Source organism: Phodopus roborovskii, unplaced genomic scaffold, assembly GCF_943737965.1.
Source record: "Phodopus roborovskii unplaced genomic scaffold, PHOROB, whole genome shotgun sequence".
In the NCBI taxonomy this organism is placed as follows: Eukaryota; Metazoa; Chordata; class Mammalia; order Rodentia; family Cricetidae; genus Phodopus; species Phodopus roborovskii.
In genome coordinates, this window is record NW_026126822.1 from 609,086 (window position 1) to 635,430 (window position 26,345).

General features: G+C 40.2%; 1 long non-coding RNA gene across 1 annotated transcript in view; it reads left to right on the forward strand.

Moving 5' to 3' along the window:
* Positions 1 to 23,770, forward strand: part of LOC127214625 (uncharacterized) — a 104,760-nt gene extending 80,990 nt beyond the window's left edge. The window contains exons 2-3 of the long non-coding RNA XR_007833879.1: positions 22,117 to 22,216; positions 23,709 to 23,770. This is a non-coding gene — a long non-coding RNA (uncharacterized LOC127214625). The remainder of the gene's footprint in view (positions 1 to 22,116; positions 22,217 to 23,708) is intronic.
* Positions 23,771 to 26,345: the final 2,575 nt, after the last annotated feature.

Sequence of the window (26,345 nt, forward strand, 5' to 3'; positions counted from 1 at the left end):
TGCAGCTCAATAGCGGGCAATCTGCTGGGCAAACCATTCCTGCATTGAAGTAGACACACTGGGAATAGAACCCTAAAGCTGGGTCACATGCATCACCCTGGTCAGGAGGTGACACCACATTTAGTATTTGGAGTCATCAACAGTAGAGGCTTTTACACATATCATGCATAGCCTAAGGTCTGTTTTTCAAATGCAACTCCGTAGACTTTCAACCAGTGGAAGTCACTTTTCAGGCTGTCCTGAACCCATGTTGTCTACAATAGAGCTTTGGTAGATTTTCATTTCCTAGACAGTGTCTCATTATGTAGTTCAGGTTGTCCTGGAACTCAGTATGTGTAGACCAGAATAGTCTTGAACTCAAAGAGATCCACCTGCCTCTACATCCTGAGTGCTGGCATTAAAAGTAAGAACAACTATACCAGTTTTTTTTTTTTTAATGTATATTGTTAAAATTAGCTGGTGTCTTTCTGTGGCTTGACCCTACTGAGTAAAATCGGTTTGGTTTTCTGTAATAAGTTCGCGTAAAATTGAATCTCTTTGGATTTGGTAGTTATTCCTGAGACACCAGAGGAGTTTCCAAGGGGTCTCACTATAGACTGCAAGGGCATGCACTCATTTCATACTTTTACCCCATTTCTGAGAAGTAGAGTCACAGAGAATTAGATGCTGGCTGCAGGCCTCACATTTCCCTGTGCATCCTTTCTTGGTGGTTCATAATATTGGCAAGTTAGAGAGAGAAAGGAGTAGAAACAAAAACTAAACTTTGCCTGTGTTGCTTGCGACCTTTCACCTAGCTGAAATGAAGACAGCTAGCCCCCCCTTCAGGTTCGGAAGACCTGGAACTACTTTAGTCTACCTCTGTTCAGAAGAGAGGCCTCAGCACAGCTGCTTGCAACAGTTGAAAGTGTTGCACATGTAAGTTGCCAGCTCTGTGAAATACTAGCCATCAAAGCTCTAGGGGTCTTAAGGATGGTACTTTAGTCGACCACTAGATGGCAGGGTAGACTCAGAAATGACACGGGCTGGTGCCTTTTTCCTGAGTCAGGGAGTGATTTCCTTCCATGCCTGTGAAAATCAGGCCAACCCACTACTTCTTAGAATCACAGCTGGTTCTTGTGAAAAGAGATGTGGGGCTTCAGATCAGAGATATTTCTGTGTCAATACTTTAGCTGAATTTTGATTTGATGCCTCAAAAGAACCAGATGTCTTGAATGAGACATATGGTAAAAGGCGAGAGAATGAAGAGATATGGTTATAGATGATATTCATGCATTTGTTGCTGCTCAAGGGAGTGGAAGGACAGTAGGTTAGCCTTCCCAGAGGACAGAATGCCCATGTAGATTTTAGTGAGTCCAGCACAGGGCTGCTCTGATAAACGCAAGGGGGTTGCCTTGGCACTCTGGCTTTGTCTTATCTATTAATTACTACTTTTGATATTATATTTTTCTTTTTTTTAAAGAATGTTTTTTCCCGTGAACTTGTTATTCCTACGGAGAGGCATTCCTATCAGCAGATTTCTGTGCACTACACATGATATATGTGTTCACTAATATACATTATATGTGACCACATACTCAGGAATTTAAGGTGCCAGCATCATTTTCCTGTAACGTGTAGAATTCAGACAGAGGGAGCTGAAATCCCTTATAGACATTGTTACTAATTGAGATTCTTCATCTCTTTTGGCCCATAGTATGTGTATGATTAAAGATGGAGGTTTCTGTTCTGTCTGATCCCCCCCTTTTCAACTCCAAATAAACACAGCGACACTATATTAAATATAATGTGTTATTTGATGGCTAAGACTTCCTATTGTCTAGCTCTTTCTTAATTATTAACCCACAATTACTATGTACTTCTATATGCCCTTATCTTACCAGAGAGTGCCAGGCACCTCCCATCTTCCAAGTCTCTCTAAATGCATCCCTCTCTCTCTTCCCTCCTTCCTCCTATAGGTCTACCTCTACTCCCTGCCTGGGTATTGCCCAGTCTGTGTTTTATTCATTAAAAAAAGAGAGAAACATATGTACAGAAGAACATCTAACATTGTATGTTTGTATTTATTGGTGCCATCTCATTGGAATTTCTATATTCTGTCCTCAGAATCATAAGAGACTAGTTCTTTTAAGAGGGCCATAAGGCATGGCTGCACTGTGCTGGTGTGTGTGTGTGTGCAGACAGCATTTTTGATGGAGTAACACAATAACCGAGCAGTTGGGCTATGCTCAGGCATCTTTCTTCATGTTGTGATTCCAGAGAATACCATGACACACCTGATATCCTATCTCTCTCAGGACAGTAACAAGCAAGCTCTTGCTCCAGGAAACTACAAAGTCCAAGATGTCTACAGCAGAGCAGAGAGTCCTTCCATCAGGCAGATATTACATCTATATTCAGGATCATATTCTGGAAAGCAAATGCCTCTGGAGATGGTGATAAGAAACCTGCCATGTTCCAAGGTACATTTATAGCCTGATTCACTGAAAGTCTGGACATGAAGGGGAGCAAGGTAGTAGGTGAAGATCAAAGTTGGTGCTGGAGTAGGTTTTGAGGTTCAGACTAACTGCATCCACTGATTTCTCTTCCCTCCTAATGATAATAAGTCTACTGAATAGGCCAGAGACTCTGGCAACTTGATTTGCTCTGGTGAATGTCACTAGGGACAAGTACCTTTTTTCCTTCCATGGTTCCATAGACCGCACCCTCCAAGGATTTTATAAAAGCTTGCAGGAAGACAGTATGTGAGGGGACACAGTGTGAGGGAGTCAGCCTTGTTCATTTCTCCCCAATAAGGCCTCTTTGCTTTGCCTGGCTGAGGTATGCCTGCTGAGTTCTGTGTGTCCTTAGCTGAGTTCTGTCCTTCCCTTGCATGTGAGGGGGGAGACAGGGTAAGAGGGAGGGAGGCTGTAGGGGATTGGGAACTGCGATTGACATGTAAAATAAAATAATTAAAAAAATAAAAAGTAGTGAGTGGTTATTGAATGAGTGCTAAATGTGGCAGGAGTTGGTAGAGGAGAATTCATATGATCAAATTAAAATGCATGAAATTATCAAAGAGTTAATGAAAGTATTTTAAAATTAAAAATGTAGAAGAATGAGTAATGTAGACAGACTTGTCTATTTGATTATTTTAGTGGAAATACATTTTTCCCTACTTAGCATAAGATTGACTATGTTCCTATTATTTCTCGGTTCTTCAGTGGGTTTTTTTTTTTATCATAAAAGGATTTTCAACTTTGTTAAAGAAGTTTTTAGAATCTTTTGATATTGTCAGGTAATATCTATCCTTGAGTTTAATTTTGTGATGTTTTACCTATGTTTAATCTACCATGTTTATCTGGAATGAAGTCATTTTGATAATGGTGAAGAACTTTTTGTATGTCATTAAATTTGGTTTGCCATTAAACTAAGAGTTTTTGTTTCTATCCTCAGCACCAAGTTTAGCTAATATTTATTTTTTTATGGCAGATTTTCTCCGTGTAGATTGGTTTTCATAGAACTCAATCTGTAGACAAGGTTTCCCTCAAAATCATAGAGATCCACATGTCTCTGCCTTATATGTGCTGGGAATAAAGATGTGCACTACCACATCCTGGCCACATGTCCCTTTGCTTCAAATATGTTCTTCCAAACCCTTACCCTAGGTAATGTTTATTCTTGGTGTGGAAATGTGTGTCTTTTTTTACACCAGAAGACTGGAACCTGTTCACTTCCATTCTATTAGTCATTGTCCTTGCATTGGTCAATTTAGATAAAAGTCTGGAGAGCTATCTATAAACAATGGTTTTGATTCTCTTATTTTATATTGTTGCTGTTATTTCTCGTACTGTAATTAATGAGTGAATGTGTATGTGTGTGTGTGTGTATGTATGTATGTAAGAGAGAGAGAGAGAGAGAGAGAGAGAGAGAGAGAGAGAAATTATGTGTGTATATATGCGTGTTTTTCCTTCTTTTGGTTTTGTTGTGCCCAGACTCTGAACCCCCAACACTACAATGAGACCAGATGCAGTGCAAAAGCAAAGACTCTACTTTTGAATTAACTTGGGATAACTGTCAGTCTGTCACAGTGTGTAGAGTAGGAGTGACCCTGTGCAGCAGTGGGGCAGGACATATATTGGAGTACAGAACGTGGAATGTCTGGGGGGGTCTCCTAGTTGCATAGCAACAGTCTCCAGACTGTTGCACTTTTGGGCTTTGGCACCCTGTTCTGAGTTGACTGGTCAGCCTCACCTGCAGAAGGATACTACTCCTAGATGTCATCACTGGGCAGTTGCTATGCCCTGCCTTCCAATATTATCAGCAAAACACATCCAGAGCCTGCAGGCTATCTTCTGATTGGTTCATTGCCAGATGAAGAGTATCTACTGTTTACTTCCCAGAGGTTTGGGGAAATAGGGGTTAACTTCACGCATCTAAGTTAGCGGCCTACATCTTGCTGGAACTTTTCTGCAGCCAGTCATGGGAGTCAAGTAGGGGTCTGCATGAGGGTCTGGGACCTTCACTATTACGAATGTTAATTCATTTTTTTCCTGTGACTTCTTGGGTATAGTTATCCTCCGTAAATTTGAATTAGCCTTCTAGCAGTTTCTCTAATGTTTGATTTGTATATAGATGATGTTTTCATTTTACTTTGTAATGGAATATGCCATTTTCTCCATCCCTGGTGTTTTAATATATTGTAGGGTCTAGTTTCTTTGACTTTTATATGTTGTTATCCTATCATATTTTAAAAGCCAGAGATTCTCAATTCCATCTCTTGTATTCTCTCAGGGTTTTTTTCTCTGTACATCCTGTTCAGATTACTGTATTTTTTATTTTCAGTGCACCACTCAGCTTGTTATTTTTTATGAATGGATTCTGTTTACATTTTGAGGTATTGGATATTTTCCCCTGGTATCACCCACTTTTATTTTTGTGTACTTATATTTATGCATATCCTCCAGATTGTTTGTTCAGAGTTTAGTTAAGCAATTTATATGTAGGCCATTATCATCTTCATATATTAGTATTTAACAGAACACAAAATGAGACACTGTATCCAAATTATAAATAAATAGATAAATAGGCAGGAATGAAATAACCAAAAAAAAAAAAAAAAAAAGAGGAATGATAAATGAACAAGAGAATGAACCAGCAACTGATAACTCACCAATCAAATACCCTACAGTTTTCAGAAGCAGAGTTTGTCACAACTTTCAATCCAATCTAATGATGGTTTTGTTCCAACATAAGGGTAATTAGAGAACAACTGCCCTCACCTTCTTATTTCTTTTCATTAAAGGATTACATGTGCGTACTACAATGCCCAGCACTATTTCATATGGTCTGAGGGCATGTAGGCGTGTGCACTTTGTATGTGGCTGATTTCTGCAGAAGCCAGGAGAGGGCACCAGATTCTTTCAAATTGGACTTACAGAGATGGTTCTATGACATTATGTGTTTAATGTGTATTGAACCCTTATAATCAATAAGAATAGCAGTTGCTTTTAGCTGCTGAGCCATCTCTGTAGCCAAATTACTGGAAATCTCTTAATAAACCCTTTCCAAATACCTAGCATAGCTTTGTGTATCTGTCAGTATATCCTGTGGTTCTCAGAATAAAGTAGGGTGGCAGGTCCCCAGTGAGACATTGCTTACTAAAATATTTACTTTGTAGGAAGGAGGTGCTCCCACTTTTTATCATTTTCAGAAAACAGTGTTTAAAGAGAGATCCCAATTAGAATTTTGTGATTATTATTTATAATTACGAAGTATTCAGAACAACATTTGACATGGATGTCTTGAGAAAATGAAGTCTGTGCTGATATATTTGGTAAATTAAATTTTTCACATGGGTGAAGGGTGCATGCCTATAAGCTCAGCACTCAGACAGTTGGCCCAGGAAGAAAAGAGATAGGGGCTATCTCAGCATACACAAAGAGTAAAGAAAATTAATGGTTTCAAAACTTCTGACTCCAACTATGTGTTGTTGGTGCATGCATTTAATCCAACAATCAGGAGGCAGAGGAAAGCATATCTTTGCGAGTTCAAGGCCAGCCTGATCTAAATACTTATTCTGGTGAAAACTAAAAACAAACAAATAAAAAAATATGATTCCCAGGTGTCTCTGGATGCCTCACAGATTGAGTACTCAGAATATACATTTTTTTCAAGAAATTTTAAAACTGGTGTGTGTGTGTGTGTGTGTGTGTGTGTGTGTGTGTGTGTGTGTGTTGGTTGTGGGGGAAGCTCGGTTAGAGACCATCATATTAATGTGAGATCAAGCCTACCCTGATGCAACATATTTAGTTCAGAACATCAGGAAAGATAATAAAAGAAAGTCAGTAAATAAATCGATTCATCATTCTCTATTTGACCTTATAAAATATCAATGCCAAAGTGTCAGAGGTCAATGTGCAACATACACTTAAAATGTACGTTCCTGTTGTAGTATAGGCTTGAATGTTTAGGGAAAGACCTGAATGGAGGAAAATATAAACCACTCCAGAAATCCTGGCAGTAGTTGAGAAATGATCTCTCATGAAAGTAAAGAGTTTATTGCCAGCAAATTAAGGAGTTACCTGAGAGTATTTTGTAAAGAAATTCTTTGCTATTGACTCCTCAATTAGATGATTTAATATCTGGATTATTTGCAATTACATAAAATATGTAAATCACGAGAAAGAAGTCAACAAACTTACTAAAGGAACAAGAAAAAGACAGTCCTCCCAGATTTACTGTCAATCAGTTGAGGAGGCATCAGGGAAATACGTGGTGAACCTGCAGTAGCTGCAAACCAAGGCCAATGAGAAATAAGTGGGAAAGAGAGCTAAGGGAGTTTTCAGAAGGAAATGGTATACTTAATACTCTGCTGGGAGGTATGGGATGGTTTGCAGCATGGTTGGATATAAGTATATGGATCCTCCAGAGCCAAAACCTATCCTAAAACATGGTTCATGTACAGCTTTCCAAAGACCTCAGTATATTTTTTAAACAGGTACTTGCCCATCATTGTTGATGGCATCACTGTGTGCAGAACATTAGTGAACCAAGCATAGTGTCCAAAAGCATTGTCAAAGATGAAGCTCAGTGATGTACTGAGAATGTGCAGTCTTTTCAGCCTTATATAAAAAGTTTGTATATATAAAAAGTCTGTTGTTTGTAGTATGCAGATCCAAATGGGGCTCGATGAGGTGGCTCAGCAGATGAGGACACTTGTTCTTGTTGCAGTTCCCAGGATGAATACAGAGTATTTCATGTTGACTTTCAAACTCAGGGACTCAGTGAAATCTAGATTCCAGAGATCTGGTGCCCTCTTCTGTCTCCCTTGGGCACTCCACACAGGAAAACATGGGGATGACACACACATATAAATTAAATTAAAACATGAAATGCATGATTTCAAACTGGATACAACTTGAGATAAACATAGGAATCAACTTAAAACCATTTCAAAAAGAGAGTCACCCATGGGTATGTTCACTTCACAATGAGTGCTTGACTGTGTACACCTGGAATCCTGTATTTCATGCATTTGCAGAAATTGCTCTGTCCCAGACTAGTAATGAGTAAAGTGCTGGGGTGTGAGGTTCAGAGTCATAGGAACTGTGAAGCAAGCAGGAATGTGATCACTATATAATATAAACTCTGAGAATCATACCATGTTTAGTAACTGGTATAGTGAAAATAAAAGACAAGGAGAATAATTCTATCAACACTTCAGCATTTGGCTAATTGCTTTGATACTAAGTAATCATATAGCCATAATGTGGATCAACTTCCATATCCATATCCTTCTTCCAGAGAATGAAAATGTGCAGTTAGAGAGGTGTACTTGGCAGCGTTCTGTAGCTTATGTGAGGCCCACCTCTTCATGGCCTCCCTCTCTGACCTCTGCTCTGTTCTGGTGGGCTAGGGGGAATGGTCGTGGAATATCACTTTCCTTTATGGATTTGGTTGGCAGCTGAAGTCTAGCCGCAGATATTGCATTTGAGTTTTTGGAGGTGATGGGGCCTTGTTTCTGGCAACAGAAACAAGCTCCCTTGGGAGTACAGTATGAGATGATACTGGGCAAGGCCTATTGCAAAAATGGATGTGGTTGGTTAATTTAGGTGGTGTGGCACTGGTGGCAGTCGGTAAAGCTTTCTTGTCAGAGGCCATCAAAGATGCGCTGGCAGGAGCTGGTTGGAACAGTTTGAATGTGGTAGACTGCATTGACTGGGAATGTGGCCCTCAGGGTAAGCAGCAGTGTGCATGCTGGAAACCCGGGGGTGAAGCTTTCGGAAAATAGCTATGGCTTCAGGTTTGTCCAGGTTTTGGAAAGCCACAGGTACTTACTTGACCTTACCAGGAAGGGGCAGCTCATCCAGGGACGGAGATGGACAATCACTATGAGCACTACTCTGTGCTGTGTAAACATTTCCCCAGGTTTGAGCAGGCCCTCGGCCATCAAGTGTCTCATCCAGCAGTGATGTGATGGCAGGCCCTGTCCTGTGGTCTTTGTTCCTGCTGAAGTTTATCAAAGCCTGGGAGGAGTAGATGCCCATTTTCTTCTCACTCCTTTTTTCCCATGGGTAAATGACATGCACTGCCTTCAGCATGCCGGGATGTGTTTGAGGCTTTTTAAAGCTGTCCTGGCTGGGCCCAGGTGGATGTCTCTTCCCAACTGGGGCAAAACCTGTGTTAATTATGTATATTTTTTAAAGTTTCTTTCTTCTGATCTTGTCTACTGGTGAGAATGGGGTGATGAAGTCACAATTATGAGTGTGTGAGTTTACTTTTTGTGATCATTGAGTTTTGTAGTGTTTCTTTTTCGAATTCAGGTACTTTTATTTGGAGCATAGATACATATTCACAACTGAGACTTTGTACTCATGGATTTCTCCTGTGATGAATATGAAGCGAAGCAACTTTTTGAAGTGACCAAGATCATGTTTCCTTCTTGCTTTTCACTTTGCTACTCAACTCCCCTGCCAGAGAGTTGTGGGAAATGTTGATACATTCATGGAAGTTAATTTAAGAAATCTCTGAATTAAGCTGGGTGTTGGTGGCACACTAGATTAATTCCAGCACTCCAGAGGAAAAGGCCTGCAGATCTTTGTGAGTTCAAGTCCAACCTGGTCTACAAAGCAAGTTCCATGATAAGCTCCAAAGTACTACAGGGGAACCATGTCTAAAACATCAAACAAACAAACAAGCAAAAAAAATCTTAGACTGACTCTAAAACTGTAAGCAAGCACCCAATCAAATCCTTCCTGGCAGAACAGATGTTTTGGTCTTGGTGGCTTTTACAAAAGGAAAACAGTAATTCAGACACTCACCAAGTATATCATTTGTGCATCGAAATATGTTAATGTTATCCTTTTGTGGTGATATCTTGTTTACAGAAATAAAGTCTGTTTGGGAGTCAGATATAGATGTAAATGGTGAGAGATCAGAGAGAAGGAGCAAGCCACAGCTCATTATTTCTCCTAAGCATCTCAATAGAGAACAAAAGAATTTCCTGTTTTTCCCTGCTTATAACCTGTTTCTGCCTACCTACATCAGTTCCTGTCTTTCTGGGCAGTACTGCAGACCACTATTTTTAACTAGTGGCAAAGTCCATTCTCAGAACCTCAGAAAGACATTATTTGTGTAAGAAAGATATCACCACATCAGGTAAAATGAGAAAATCCTGTGTCAATGATTAATGACTGTATTAATGTCCACTTGTAACAAACTTGTGACACTGTTCCTGAATTAAGTGTCTTAATAACAGAAACTGTCAAGTCTGGGTTTTATGCTTTCAGCTGCCCACATTGCTGCCATGTAAGGATGCTCTAGTTCCTGCAGGTGTTCCCTCTGTCCCTTTAATACATGGCTTCTGGGATCGCCATTGGATTTCACCAGCTTAATGACATCATCCTCCCTCAGCCAATCAGCACTAGATAGTGTTATGAGGTTACCTTGGAAATAACTGACCAAACATTCTTCACTGCTGAGCATCTTTGATCGTGCCCAGACGTGGACTTTTTTACTGCAAAACCCAACAACCAGAGTACTCATCCCTTTATCCATATCCTACAACTTTTAGAAACCAAGAACCTGTTCTTTCATCCCTTAATCCATATCTACTCCTTTTCTTTGTTGTTCCTGACTTGAAGATGTCAGGTAGGAAAAAAAAATAGTTTCTTTTCTTTTTTAATGGACAGGTCCGTAAACTGGGAAGTATCAAACAATGTGGGATTAAGGGGAAAATGGTGAACATCAGGATGATGGCATTAAATGTAGTCTTGGATATGACATTTCATAGGGTTGAATTGGACAGAGAATTTCTCCATCCTGTCACTAAATGTGTCTTTACTTTCCTTGGTGAGATAGCAGGCTGGAAGGGCTCTCTGAGGTATTGTGTCTTAAGAGTATGAAAGAAGGAAACCAGACTATTCCTGGGACTGTTTCAGCTGAAGTACAGAGAGCTGGGTATGTAGACAGGTCAAGTAAGGGCCATGATTCTTTCCTGCACTAATTTTGTCTCATGAGAATTACCATGTTAATACTGTGGAACAGTGTAGTTAGGATATCAGTGGAAATGTCTGCAATATCTTCCACACCTCCATGAGCAGGGTTGCCTGGCCACCCAGGCTTCATAGGCAGCTATGTCTTACTCATGGACCAGAAGGCAAGTTTCTCGGACCTGGGCTATTACAGTTAGGCCTATTACTTGATGGGAGTGATGGGTCTGTGTTTCATGTCTAGAACACAAAAGCAATAGTGTTTCCTGTTGTGACTCTCAAAACAAACTCTTGAAGAGTAATGTCAGTTCCAGGACTGTTTTGTTTTTTGGTGTGTTCCCTGAGCACTTGGGAGCTGAGGTACCTGTGCCACCACTAGCAAAGCTCTGTCCAATTTTAAAGGAAATTTTCTTCATGTTAAAATTCTTTTTAATTCCTGAAATGATAATATTTTTATTGATGATGTTGGGAATGATTTTGTAAACCATCCAGTCACACTAGCTTACTTCTCCTCCCATGTTTTCCCTCCAAAATTTTTGACCATTCCAAAGTACAATTGAAAAAGACTATAGTAAGTCTATGTTTTCTTGACCAAATCTTCCCTGGAGCCTGGTCAAAGTCTCACTGGCCCACCTCTTAAATATAACTGAGCCCTCCTCCACCGCCAGTATTCCTGCTTTCTGCCTGAGCCATCAAGTGTATAGTGTAACACTTCAGCATCTTTATCACAAGTTAATGACTCTCCTCAGTGCCTTTTGGTCTAGACTGTTTCTTTTTAATGTGAGGGAAGGTACAAATCTCCTGTAATCATTTCTCATTCTTAATTATGAGTCTGTCATCATAGATACCACTGCAGAGGAAGCCAATGACACCACAGATCATTGACTTCTACTTGGCTTCAGGGGGCAGCATAGATTATAGGGACAAACCTGGCATGGAGCTACAGCACAGTCTATGGAGTTCTTTTGAGGAGGCTCAATTCAGATAAAGAACCACTCTCCATCTCCATTAGTGTGAGCTTCTGTAGCTCTGATTCACTTCTACTTGGCCTGTTCATGGAGCTGTGTTCTTGCCATCAGCCAGCATCAACTTCTTCTTTTCAATCTCATGAGAATGCTTTTAAAAGGCATCTTCCCACAGGACCTGATATTTTAATTCTTTCAGAGTTCTTTTGTTCTCTCAATATCCTCTGCTCTCTCATCTCCCCTCTGTGCCTCCCTGGGTCTCTAAGCCTCCTGGAGCTGCTCTGTGGGTGTGTAGATGCCTGCAGCCACTGCCATCTCAAATTGATGTCTACTGTAAATTCTTGAAGAACATTTTGATGTAATCCCTGTTTTTTCAATTGAAATTGAAGTTACGTCATATCTACAACCTCATCAGCTGTATAATAGGATTAAAAGCCTTCACCCCTATGACCATAGTGGTCATTAAGTTAGCAATGCATATATGAACAAAAACTAACATTAATTACTGGAGAAGAGGAGGTTTTGTTTTCATAAGTTCTTTTATTCTTGCTTACAGGCAAATTTTTAAAATCCTGTCTCAGACACCAACAGAGCTCACCGGGACTTTTCACTCCCATGGCCCCAATTGGGGTAAGTCTCATTCCTTTTGAAAACAATGTTCTTTGACATGAAATCATATATAGAAATTTAAAGAAATGGAATCATTTTTTAAATTAGTTGTTATTTAACTTAAAATCTATGTTATTATACATATGAATGCCAGGTGCCTCTTCCTCCCATCTATCCATTCCCCTACCTCCCCCTTTAGTAGCATGGTAAGGAGATCCAAAACTGGGTAGGTCACTAAATTTATTGAGCTGTATGACTGCATGTGGTATTTAATTTACTCTAATTCCTTTAGTAAGAGCTTTGTCACACACTTACACATACACACACAAACACACACACACACACACACACACACACACACACACTGTTTATGTGTGAATGTCAGACAGTAGACTGACAGAATGTCAGGATATTAGGAGGTGGCTTCTGATGTTCCTCTATCTTGCCTTTTCTGTTGTAGAACAAGAGCACCATGGAAAAATACCAAGACATAGCTCTTCTGCCAAAAGAGCGGTTCAGATTTTTAATTTCCATAGGAATGAATGTGGAAGTCAGCGACAAAGTACCCATGGAAATGTATATAAAAATGAGTGATGACCTCCTAGAATTGGCGGCAAATCTACACACGAAAGAACTTAAGGAGGAAGCATTTGTGTTATACCACAAATTTTTAACGTGAGAGCCTGCACTTTCTATCTCCTTTCCTGTGACAAATCCCTCACTAATCCTGTCTTCATCTTCATGCTTCTCCCCTCTGCTGGCTTTGAGAACTTGAGAAAGACATCTTTCAGTCAAAATATGGCAGTTCACACAAATGTTTTTCCTTGCTATTCAAAGACACAAGAACCACAATAAGGGAAATCATGATAGTTCATGAGCATGTTTCCACATGGCCCTCATTTTAGATGAAAGTTGGCAGTTTATGTGGTTGTGTCGGCATTGGTGAGTGTGTCAACTGCTCTATCTCTGGCCAGGCATCCAGTCACAGACTTATTCCTATGTATGGCAGAGCCCAGATAGCTCTTCTCTTAATCCTGTAACATATTGTTTGGTTGAGAAAGATGTTAGCATATCCAGTAGCTAGGGGGACCAAAGGACTGTGTACTCCCTGGGGTCAAAGGGGCTTAGCATACTTTCTGTGTTGTTCACCATCCTTGGGTAGGCAGAATCAATGCAGGATGGCAGAGCTGTCACCAGATATTTACATGTATCTTAAGTGACATGAATGCTCTGTGTTTGAGGAAGGGAAAGATGGCAAAGGTCTCACCAGTCCTGCCTAGCCCTCTGTTTGGTGAAAGAGAACCTGAGGACATGAATGCAGGTGACTGTAAGGAGCCCAGGCTCTAGGGAAGAGCTCTGTGGGCCTGAATCTATTGATCTTCAGAAGACTGTTTGTGCTGAGTAGGCATATCTTCATCATGTTCCACAGAGGAAAAGAAAGGTCAGACTTAGACATGAACACAGATACCACATTTTATAATTCTCAGATTGTGCAACTTGTAGAACAAGACTTCTTTTTGTTTTCCACTTTTGGTATTCTGAAACGTGAATGTAATCTCTTGAGATTACAGGAAATATAATTCTCATTTCCTCAACCTTCCTAAGAGAAATAACTTTGTTACTAGAGTGCTTATGTGTTCACTGCCCCCCCCCCCAATATCAGTTTGTCACAGTCAGTTTTCAATCCCACCCTGCACTCAAGAAACTTTCTTGGTTCCTGGACTGACAGGAGTGTTGAAGCAGGCTGGCAGTCTTTGAGGGTGCCTCCTCTCACTAGGATCCACTGCACAGCTCCTTGCAGCTCTGTGTTCTCCCAGTGTTTCCTGTCATTACCTAATGCTCCTTGGGGGGAGGTTGTGCCCTGCTCAGAAACAATACTCTCTGCTTCTCTATGAGCACACACCCTTCTCCTTTGGTAGTGGAAGGATGAGACCCCACTCTGTTTTTTTCTTTTGAAGTTCAGGAGGAGGATGGTCTGTTTCTTGATATTCTGTGAGTTCATTAACTCTCCCTGCTGTCTCCTGAGTGCTGGGATGACAAGCACACACAATATCAGCTTAGCTCTACTTCTTGATAGCAGATATTTGAGGAATGAACTAGTCGATAGAAGAATTAGGATCTTTCTTTTTCCAGGCACTGGGATGGATATGGATGTAACATGTCAGGGTGAAACTCTTCTCACTCCAGCAACTTCTGAAACCATGCCTAGAGAGACCAAATTTTTTCAGGGTCTCATTTAGAAATTTGGACCTTTTCTGCTCACATATTCATTCTGCTTTATTGCTTTAGACTCTTCGTGGAGAAACTGAGAAATTTCCCAGAATACTGGAACTCCCTTTCCAAGGGAACACGATCCAAAATCAACAAGGTGGGTCTTCTTTGTGTATGTGGTAGACCTATATATCCAGAGTCACAGGGAGCTACTTAGCGAAAAGTCACAGATCCTGTCCCTGGGTAAACAGGACATCTCTCTGCATCACAATACAGAAGAAAGGGATGGTAGCATATTGGGGTCAAGTCATAAATAAGATTCTGACATCTCATGGAACTAGATTGTATCCCCAGTGCAGGAAGGGACTTTTAGAGCCTATTCTCCATGGAATGATACTTCTTTAACATGGAGACACGGGGTGGTGGGGAGCCTAAACCCTATCACAATTGATTTAACAGTCTTTGATGATTCCTCATGGAAGGCCTCACCCTCTCTGGGGAGTGGAAGGGGGATGGGATGGGTAGGGGTCTGTGTGGGGAATGGGATGACAGGAGTGAGATGGAACTGGAATAGATATATAAAATAAGAAAAAATATTAAATTTAAAAAAAAGTTTCATAAGTCCCTTCCCATTTGTTTTCTTCCCCCCTTTGCTGACATTAGATCAGGTCTAATTCTCCCTTTCTGTTTTGTGTTGCAGACAATACATAGGGTCTTTGACATAGTTGAGGCCCTGAAGAGACAACTCCTGAAGCAATATAGCGAGGAGTATTCAGAATACCTGGCAGATAAGGTCAGTGTGTGAGCATGAAGACAGGATGTTTTTGTATCACTTAATCAGCCTGTGACCTGGGACTGTGTTTTACTGTCAATCGAGGTTGTGATCCAAGGAATAGGGTCTACACACACTTGCAAACATATGCACTCATACCTATAGAGGACAACACACACATGCACGTACCCATGTACCTATTTACACACCCATATATTCATGCATATTCATTGTCACAGATACATACACCCCAAGTGTATTATGGTTCTGAGAACATGGAGGCCAAATTGTCCCTTAAGAAAGCCTTACAGTAACTGAGTAAAGGGGTGTTGGTTGTTTTTCATAGTACCAGGGTGATGGAGGGGAGCATAGATGCTGTGGTGATTTGTCATACCTGAACACAACTTCCTTTGTTCATCTCTTTATTGGCAGGTCTTTTTGTTCTGACTTTTGAAATATTAGACTAATCCCATTTTTCTTCCTATAGAAAAAAAGAGAAGAAGAAGAGGCTGAAAATAAGGCCTTTTGACATGAAGTAAGAGATACCATCAAACCCTCTGCACACTTTTCCAAATGGAGTGCTCTTCTAGACAGGCTGGTGGATGGAGTCGAGAAAGACTGGAGCGGGGAGGTGGTTCCCAGCCTGGCATTGGCACTTAAAAGTGCTAAAGTGTCCTCTGAAGAAAGCACTGTTATTACAATGTCAGTGCCATGCAGTCCACAAGAATCCATGAAAGATATCACAAGGGGCCCATCAACAGACACACAGGGTGGAGAGTTGAAGATGGTGGAAAGCCCAGGTAAGTCACCACATGTTCATGACTTTAAAGACTTATGTTTAAATGGAGCCTATTGCACCCGGATCAGCCACACACATTTGCGAGTGCACCTCACCAGTCTAGTAACGCTGCACTTTTTAAGAGGTGTCTGAAGTTGGGAGCACTGAGCAGCACAGAGAAAGCATCATGCCCCTTGCAATATTCCTAGTCTTTGTCTTGCCTGGATCCTCTTTGCTGTGGTAAAAGAACCTCGAGTGACCAGTGTTGTCTCTTTCCTTCCAGCCACTCTGACTTCCTGTAAAAGAAGCCTTTAACTTAGTTTAAGCCAGATCAGTTTCTTCCAATCAGATCCCCACCTCTTCAGAGCTCTGTAGAGAATAGAGGAAGCACTTTTAATAAATACTGATATTGCTCATCGTGAGGACTGTGCTGTGCATTAGTATTCCTAGAAGACAATTGTGTTGCATGAAATTACATTTTCAGCATTAGGTAGACCTCTGTAGGAAATCTTCAAATATGTCACGAAGGTAATGACACTGATTGAAGTGCTAGCTGTGACAGCCTCACAACCTGGGGAGGAATCTCCTGAAAGCACCTGACAATTGGGTATGGGTGGCCAACTGTATATTCAAAGTTGTCTTCAGGTGACATGGGACAGAGAAACAGAGAAGACCTTGTTTCTCACAGCACAGCTAGCTGGGAAGACACAGACCACAGATAGATTCTGTTGGACTAACAGTGCCAGGGAAGGCCTGAACCACAGTCAGTCTGCTTGCATCTACAGATGTGCTCAAATATCTGCGAATCATTACCCACATATGAACATGCACATTCTGAAAAATGCACAGATATCATTGACATGTGCAAACACATGGTTCATATAAGACTGAATTCAAAAGGGAAATCATGAATACTGAAGTAAAAAAAAGTTCTCAAATATGTCACCTAATTACTTTATTACTTTTATTTTTTATTTGTATTATTGGCTTTACAGCCTAAATAGGCCTCAGTTGAAATCATGGACTCTCACCGAGGAAATGCTTAAAATCCAAATATGCCACTATTGGACTGGATTTTTACAAGTTTCTAAATTATTGGTTGCTTCTTGTCTGGGCTGGCATGAGTCAAATCTCTACTTGAATGCCAACCTCAAGCAAATTACATTTCCCTTTTTAATTATGAATTGGTGAGAGTCAGACTTTCCCAGTTGTGGGCCTGTGTATTCAATAACCCACATATTTACAGATGAGAATAGAGGGTCAGTCTTACAGAGCCTTAAGCCTGTGCATGTAGCAGTCTACACATCTGCATAATATAACATGGGAGCAGAAGTAAGCTATGCTGTTCTTTTGGAATGTAGAAACAACCAGGAAAGAATGAGTGGTCTCAGCTGAGTTGCGAAACCTGTCCCAGACACTTTGCAGAGTTTAGTGCACCATCTTCACTCAACCCTGGAGTCAAGAATGCAACATTTCTTGGTTGTGTGTGCACATGATGTTCTAGGTTCTCAAAGGTCTCCCCCATCGCTACAGCATGCCCTATTTGGGACTCTCAATGGTGCTATGACCTTGAGAAAGACTGTGTATGTTTCCATGTAATTTCAAACTCTTAAAATTTGACTGTGTTTCTGGTCAACACGACATATCATGCCCTCTAAAAGCTTTCTTCAAAGTCAAGATATAGAATGATAGTAGGTAGGGTTAGTCTATGTCAGAAAGGCATAGGAGAAGAATGTCACTCTTATAAGACTCAGTCTCAAGTCAAATGAGGACTCAGGGAAATGTACCTCCAGACCTGAGGGTGCAGAGGCCACCAGACCTGAAGAGCTGAACCATGGACAAAGAAGACATGTCTGTTTGAGGAGAGTCGTGTTGGAAGTGTACCATTTTTTCTGTGTGTTTGTCCTATTGAGCTTCCAAAGGGGTACATGTTACCCACGTGAGTTTAGAGGGGACTTTGACCACGGAGTCTGTGAACCCACAAAAAACCTTATTACAGGCAACTCTCAGTCACACCTAGAAATAGGTTCGTCCATCCACTCTAGCCAACATTGAATTCCATGCTCACAATGAACTCTGGCCAGAGCTTTGAGAAGAAACTCCTTGCCTCCTTTGTTCTTCTATTATATGTAGAGGGCTCCTGGAGAGATACCCCAATATCTTTGTGATTTTCCTCCAGGCCACCATGCTGAGCTCTGCTCAGGGACACCAGGTCCTGTAACCTCAGACTTGTCTCTCTTTTCCATTGCAGTTCAGAACTCCAAAGGCCTCCGAACTGTGGTCATTCCAAAGGACCTTTGTGATAAGTTTCTGCGTTGTGCATGGAAGAACACCAGGAAAGGCATAGAGACATGCGGTGTATTATGTGGTACCATGGTAAATATATGAACCCTCCTTCCTGATCTGAGGCTGTTTCTTTTTCCCCTTTGGCTGCCCATGACTCCCAGAGAATATATCTTGGGGCTGTATCCATACATATCCCTCAACAGAAGGAACCATGTGTGAAATGACATTAGCTAACTTGAATTTTATGACTTTGTATTAGGTTGCTTTTCAGAGGTCCTTGACTTGAACATTTTCATTCAGTGGCATAGTTAGAAATTTTCATTCTACTCAGGGCTGGTGCCTGTAATCCCAGTCACTGGCAAAGTGAGATGGAGGCCACCTAAAAGTTCAACTCGGCTCACAAACAGAATGAGACACTGAAGTAAAAGCAGCTTGACTTGGAGACAGGAATGTGAGAATGAGGAGTGGAGACAGCACCTTAGCTAATTATAAAAGGGAACACTCAAAACTTTCTGTGGCCTGGTGATTGCCTACTCTGTGGTAATGCATAGAATAGAAATTAAACACCTCAGGACCTGTGAGCAGACTTAATGCCAGCTGCAGACAAATCCCTTGATCTAGGTTGTGCTATGGGAGACATCTCATGCTCACCTTATCATCTCTGCATTTATATGGAATCCCAGCAAAGTATAGGAGCAGTCAAGTTGGGGAATCATTTGGGTGAGGGAGAATGATGAGGGTCATCCACTGGGGTGAGGGCTTCACTTATTTATGGGAAGTGGGATTGGCAGTAACTGTAACTAGTTGTTTCCTTGTGGCAGGTCAAAGAAGAATACCATGTGACCCATGTAATTATTCCTGTGCAGACAGCAGGCCCTGATTATTGTTATGCCCAGAAGGAGGAAGAAATATTTTTCAAGCAAGAGGAACTGGGCCTTCTGACCTTAGGTTGGATCCATGTAAGCAAATTGATCTCACTGATGGCGAGCTGCTCTTCCAAGTGCACAGCCCAGATCTGTGTTTTCATAGCCAACACATTGCAGTTCTTCAGTCTCTTTGCACATACACTTACAAGTGTTCTAGTGTTTAGTCAAAGGCACATTCCTTTGTGAATTTCAGCTTTACTAATTTACATCTTAATCAGTGTAGTTTTTCAATGTTCCACATCCTTGTGAGTGGGTTGTGCATTTTTGCCTCCCTAGGAGGTAGGAAAACATGGTGTAGGCACCATCTACCTAAGAGCTACATGGAAGTACTTCACTGAGTCAAGAGAGATCACTCTCATGATTTTATTTTGCCTTCATGAAGACGTACTTGTTTTGTGTACACCCAAGGAGCTTCTTCATGCAAAGTTGAATCCACATTTGCTTATTTATATACAATGTCAGATGGAATTATGTTCTGTGAAGCTCCAGGAAGGCAGGAGATAATCCCCTGGAGGCTTTTATTTGCAGAAATTCAGAATACCTGATAATGGTGAGTGTGACAGCAGGAGAAGTGACTTTCTGACAGCTAACAAGACCTAATGGGGACTGCTTCAACACATTGGGGGATTCTAGATCAAAAGGCTTCAGGAGAACTGCTCATGTGGTTCCCAGAAGCCACAGAGGCGGGACAGTAAGAGAGAGAATTCAGAATGTGACCCAGGGGTCATCTCCATCTGCAAGGGCATTCAGTTCTCATGCTGGAGATGGAGTTCATTGAGGAGTTTGGCCTTTGAGCTTTAAGCAGGACATGGTACCAGAGACGGCACAGTTTAACTAATCCACAGATAACTGAGTATATCGTCAGAATACTGGAATCCTATCATTCTGGAGGTAAGACTTCTGGATGATGACTTTGGCACCAAAATGTAATAAACAGAAAGAAAGAGGCTTGAAAAAAAATGTGCTGAATTCATGTCTATGGGGGAGTCTCACAGGACTGTCATGTTGTGTCATCATCTAGTAGATCTTAGAGGATAGAAGAGTCATGAGTCCACTCTATGCAGAACTGGTTAAGAGAGTCTTCAAATGTACATGAAGGGGGAATTGGCAAGATCAAGTTTTTTATTTTGTTGATTTTACCAGTTTTTACTTCCTTTCCTTTTACAAATGTATATTTTAAAATATAGCTAACTTGTAAGTATGCATCTTTGTGAATAATACACTTAGAGAAGGAAACAGAAACCACCCAAGAGCCGTGTCCAGCTTTACAACTTCCTTCCTGTGAGATTGATCAACTTCTTCTTCTAATCATCTCTCTCTCTCATTTCATTAGAATTCATATACTAAGTTTGCCTTCCTTCATGATATCAGTATTTCAGTCTTGAAATGTAGAGGTTAGATATTTGGTTTTTACATCTGGCTTGCTCGTCTTAACATCTGCAATGTTCACCCCTTTGTGGCATGCAGTTGCCTGAGGTGTGCTTGAACCTGGTTGGCAATGGAGGAAGGGAGGAAAGCGGCATAAGTTAATGCAACATTACTAGGTACAGTACCCCAAAATAAGACCATATGTGGCTTCTCTTCACATAGGAAGATATCCCACAGCTCTTTATGGCAGGATGGAAGGCAGGGAACTGAAGATCCACAGAGATTCTTCAACTGAAGTTTTAAATAATTTGCGAACTCTTGGTTAAGATAGAATAGAATGTACTGATGACAGCAGGGAAGGAGATGTAGATTAGAAGCTGAAGCACAAACCTTGGAATGGTTACTCTTAAGGCATCAGGTATAATTAGGCATGGATGAATACAAGTGCAGGTCTAGTGAGGGAACAGCTAAGAGTAACTGTTTAAAGCTCAGCTTCATTTAACCTTGTAGATGAGGTGGCCAAAAGATATCATTTCCTTGTCCTCTCCACCTAGCAGACTAGAGATGTTTCCAGCTTGATTTCAGGTGTCATTGTGGGAGGCAGTGGTTGAAACTCCTTGGGACCTGCTGTGTTGGGTATGTCATGGGGCTTACTGGGATTTCTTGAATTCTTTTGTCTCCATAGACCCATCCAACCCAGACAGCCTTTTTGTCGAGTGTGGATGCACACACACATTTTTGTTATCAGAAGATGCTGCCAGAATCAATTGCAGTGGTGTGCGCACCCAAATATAAACAGTGAGTATGTAGAATTTAAGCCTGGGCAGTACAAGAACTAAATCCTCTATGGCTCAGAACACTGCAAAAACATAGTAATATCCAGAGGGTCTTAACCGAGTGCTATAGAAGCCGCCATTTAAGGTGCACATTCTATCTAACAGCAGCTGCTGTTAACAGATGTGCTGACACCACTGTTGGTTTTCTAAGACAAAGCACCAAGAAGTGACCTCAAGAGTCAGAGGTTGAAGATATTCTACACCAAAAACTGCCAAAGAGGGTCATTGTCAATGCCACATTAGTCTGCATTCCTCAGCAGAGCTAGTGTTGGGAAAGCAGTGTATCATCCTGCAAAGTATTTTTGTACTCTGGATAATGTCTCACAGGAATTAGTTGTCTCAGGTATAAGCACAATCCTACTTATTGCTCACAATGTTTGCCCTGAACAGACCTATTTTTTTTTTTTTGGCTTGATTCTTCTTTGTGCTTAATTCTACTGTTGAGTATTTTATTTCTTTAAGTCAAACTACAAGAAAAGGACCATGAGAGATTAAAGTCACAGAGAGAGATACACATAATGAGTAGAAAAAGGAGAGGAATGAGAAGGAGAGTAAAGAGAGGAAGAGAAGGGAGGGAGGGCAATTAGGACTATGACAAAGAAGACAAGATCTAACAGAACTTCAATGATAGTGTTGACTAGAAATAGAAGGAAGACATACACATCATCTGTGCGGGAGGAAGCATTGTGCAGATCAGAGCAGAGACAGCAGGAGAGCAGGGGAACAAGTGTAGGGGTGAAAGAGAAAGAAGAGAGGACATAGATAGGAGAGAGGAGAGAGAGGGAGGAAAGAAAGGGGAAGGGGAGAGAAGAAGAGAGAAAGAGGGAGAGGAGAGAGAGACGAATGAGTGTTGTGGGGATTTCTGTTTGACTGTGAGTCTGCCTTTCTCTTTTCAGAACAGGAATTTTCACACTGACAACTTTTGGATTAAAAGAAATATCAAGCTGCCCCAGGAGGGGATTCCATCCCCATAATCAGGACTCAGCTCTTTTCTGTGTACGTATCTGTGTACAGGAGAAGAAACATAATAACATTGTGATAATACCAAACCCTGTCCCATAAAATTTATAAGAGCCAGGGATGCAACCACAGAGATTCAAGGAAGCTTGAAATCCTGGAATCAGAATGCTAAGTCTAAGAGGTAGAACACTCTGTGTGTGATTATATGTATCATAATTAATATCTATATGCATTTCTATAGACTTTTCCTCACACTCTGATCCTGAACGGAAAATAAGACTTGTACTCATTTCAGCTCTACTTTTTAAAAGATATATACACTTTTATATTTCATTATATTTATTCCTGTACTTTCATTGTGTAGCCTTTTAAAAACAGACCCTGTTTTTATTTTAATTCGTTTTCTCTGTGGATTTGCACATGGGAGTTTAGAGCCTGTGTGGTAGAAGATGTTTGCAGATGCCCTAGATATGGAGCAAGGCAGTAAGCACTTCCTCCTTCCCTGCAAGAATAGTGGGTGTTGTTAAATCCAGCACTATTCTCCAAGCCCCACTTTGTAACTCATAGTTCAAACCAGGGTGATCAGTTTTTTTGTAGCCAAAAACTTTCTACCAGAACTGTTCAAAATTACCTAGCTCCATTTTGGAGTACACTAATGTTGTTTTTGAGATACTAAAAGATATTGCTGATTTAAAAAATGAATTATCTATAACATGAGTTCCCAAGTTGCCAATTGTAATGACCCCTTTCATGGCGAAACACACCCATAACATAAGCTCTTGGGCAGCTGCAGTAGGAGATCATCAATTTGAGGCCAGTTGATGTTACATAATAAGACTTTCAGACTGATGATTACCTATCATGTTGTAGACCCAGAGTGACCATCCCCTCAGTGTCATTAAGGTCACCAATACAATCTGATTGATGTAATGACTCCCCTCGAGGTGAATTGGGTCACCTTTGCCATCTGATGGACATTATGACTCCAATGGAGCACTGAACGTACGCATCTCTAACAACAACCACAACAACAACAACAAAATGTATTTGCTATGTGACTCTGGAAAATATGTGGCAAAGATCCTGAGATACATGGGGATGTACTCACTCTATTCATGAGGCATGAGGTGAACTAGGTGGGAGTGTTGGGGGCCAGAACTTTTGACATTACTTCTAAGGACATCAAGATTTCACCTCTTGGCTGAGAACTGTCTGGCTGCAATGAACTTCTTCAATCAAAGGCTTACTGCTCAGGATGTGGCTCAGTTGTGAGAGTGTTCTAATTTTAAGCATTTGGATCTGAACTCGTTTCCCAGCACTGATGAAAACAGCTGTGCTTATGATTGCCTATAATCCAGCAGTGGGGAGCTCGAAGCAGTAGAATATTGTCAGGATCCCCCCCGGCTTACCTAGGCTATGTGTGCTAGCCTATGTCACACAAGGATCTCTTTTGATATAAATAAAATGTACAACTTGTTTCAAAACTGATTTCCAATCCCTAACAATATTTCCCTTTTTCCAATTGCAGGACTGCAGTCATGTCACCATCCAAAACAGCAGGGTGACAATCACAGATTTGCGATGAGTAAATCCCACTGACCCACCTCAGTGGGAGCCTGTGTGTGTGTGTGTGTGTGTGTGTGTGTGTGTGTGTGTTTGTGTGTATGAGTATGTGTTTAGTGCATTTGTGTGTGTGTGTGTGTGTGTGTGTGTATTTTGTGTATATGTGACTTAATGTGTGGTGGTGTATATCTGTGTATGTATATTAACCTGTGTTATGTATGTTACATCAGTGTTAAGGATGTCAATGGTATGGTAGGTATTTATGGCACACTGTGTTCATTCACAGAGCCCAGATGAATTTAGTTTTACATTTCTGTTTTAGCAATTAGGAAAAGCTTCGATAAAACACAGAAGATTGTCTCACATGAAGTCAAGCCCTCTTGCGGACAAACCCTGAGTCTAGATGTGAGATCATAGAAATTTATTTCATTTCAAGGTGAGGTGGCTATATTTCTGACTCGTCAGTAATATCTTTCTTTAATAATGCACAAAATGACAAATGCGATACAGCAATATGGACAAAGCCATCAGCTCAATCATGAGCATTGCAAAGGAAACGTAATCTACAATGTGTTTTAATTCATGACATTTGATATATTCATGGCTGCATTTTGAGGTGAAAGATCATAACTCTTTTGAATAAGGAGAGAAAAATTGATCAAAGATTGCATTCTACTAGAATTACAATTCTAAATTGTGAATGTAATTTTCTGTTTTTGTTTCAGCGTCTTGTATTTGTAATGAGACCCGATGCTAGAAACCCTTTGACTAAAAACATTCCCTGACTAAAACAGACTGTATGTAATATTTAACATAAAAGAGGTATGTGTATACATTGAGAACGAAAAGTACAAAATGCAAGTTTTTAAAAATCATTTGATATTAGGAATCATTTACAGATTATATACACTGTAAAAATGAATAAGACAAGGTTTACATATTTTATGTCAACAAAGTATAATAGTACATCTAAGAACATAATGGGATTTCAAATTTAATAAAGATTGCTTTTATTGCATTTTAGAAACACAATGTTAGAAAGGATTTGAACATGACTGGTGGCCCCTCTTTTCCGAGTACCACAGGGAAACCTTTTCAAGACGACAAGCTTCCTGGTAAACATTTTATTCTTACATCCATCCTTACCTTCAAATGTCCCTCATAGCGAAGCAAAATTTATTCCCATTACCCAGACATACAATCTTCTGAACCAACTTTGATTTTCTGTGCAAATATTCAGCCATACATCATTTCTCTACATGAAATCTTATAGTAAATCTATAGTTAGGTTATTCATATTTAGTAATTATACCCTCAGATGACATCTTAATAGTTTTCATTTGAATTAGTCATATGGTCTATGAAAAATTTAGTGAATTCTGTTTTCTTTTTATATTTATATATTAGAAAGAGCTTTCTAAATCTACAGCTGTCACATACCAGTTGTCTTCCCATCCATCGTATTTACAAATTGTTCTATTTGTCTGGCTTGCATTATGCATATAAAACTGTTTACATTTTGTTTTCCTTCCATTTGAATTGAAATTATCCTATTATTGGGGAATGATATAACAATTAAGGTTCCATAACTTACTGAGTTTAAGGTGTATTTCTTCTTCCAAAACAATTTGTATCATTGAAGATCATTCAATTAGCATTAGTAAATTATTAAATTACTAAGGGAATAACAGTACGTAGTGAATGTACAATTTCTTCTATTGAGAAGATAATTGTCAAGATAATTTGGTCCAACTCTAAACTGTTGCTTGTTTGAATTTTTATGCATGTGTAGGTGGGAAAGACTGATTGAATATCCAGTACCGAGGAGACCAGGTAATGGAGAAAGCAAAAGTGTTAGTTGTTGATAATGGCAGTTGACAAAGCTTGTAATTTACTAAGTGGTATTTGTAGATGTCAGACAATATAAATTAGTAGGAACAAATTAATTACAAATTAACTAATAGGCATAAGTGAAGAAAGATACTTTCACGATTGCTGTGCAACTGAGCTCACGCTCAGAATTAGTCACTACAAGTTCAACAAATTTAGTTATCCTCTGTGCAGCTGTGTCTTCATATGTAAGGATGGAATAACATCTGGGTGAGTAGGTGTTATAGCAGAAGAAAATATATCATATAATTTACTATAGTCAGTCTTTAATATTTGCAAGGCACATGTCTTCATAGATTTTTGTCTTCTGTGCTCATTGTTTCACGGTTCTGCACTTATGTGTAGACAAAAACATTATAGCATTCCTTGTGAGATACTGTGAGCAGAAAGCAGATGTCCTCTGGACTGAGCAATGGATGTGGGACACATGATGAACTTCAGACTGTGTCTCCATGAGATCTGTGCATGCTCATTCTCTCTGCAAACTGGAGCACTCTCAACTTTACATTAGTTCAAGTAATGTTCTGATAATCTACTTTTCCAAATTTTTACTGCATAAGTAATAATACTCACCCAATTTGTAGTATAATAAGCATTCAACTCATGAACCAATCACTTTTATGCTACAAGGATGATGTTTGTCTTATTTAATTCTTTACAGAACAAGATTTGTAGGATGAGTGCCAATTGAATGTGACTTTCTCTAGAAGCT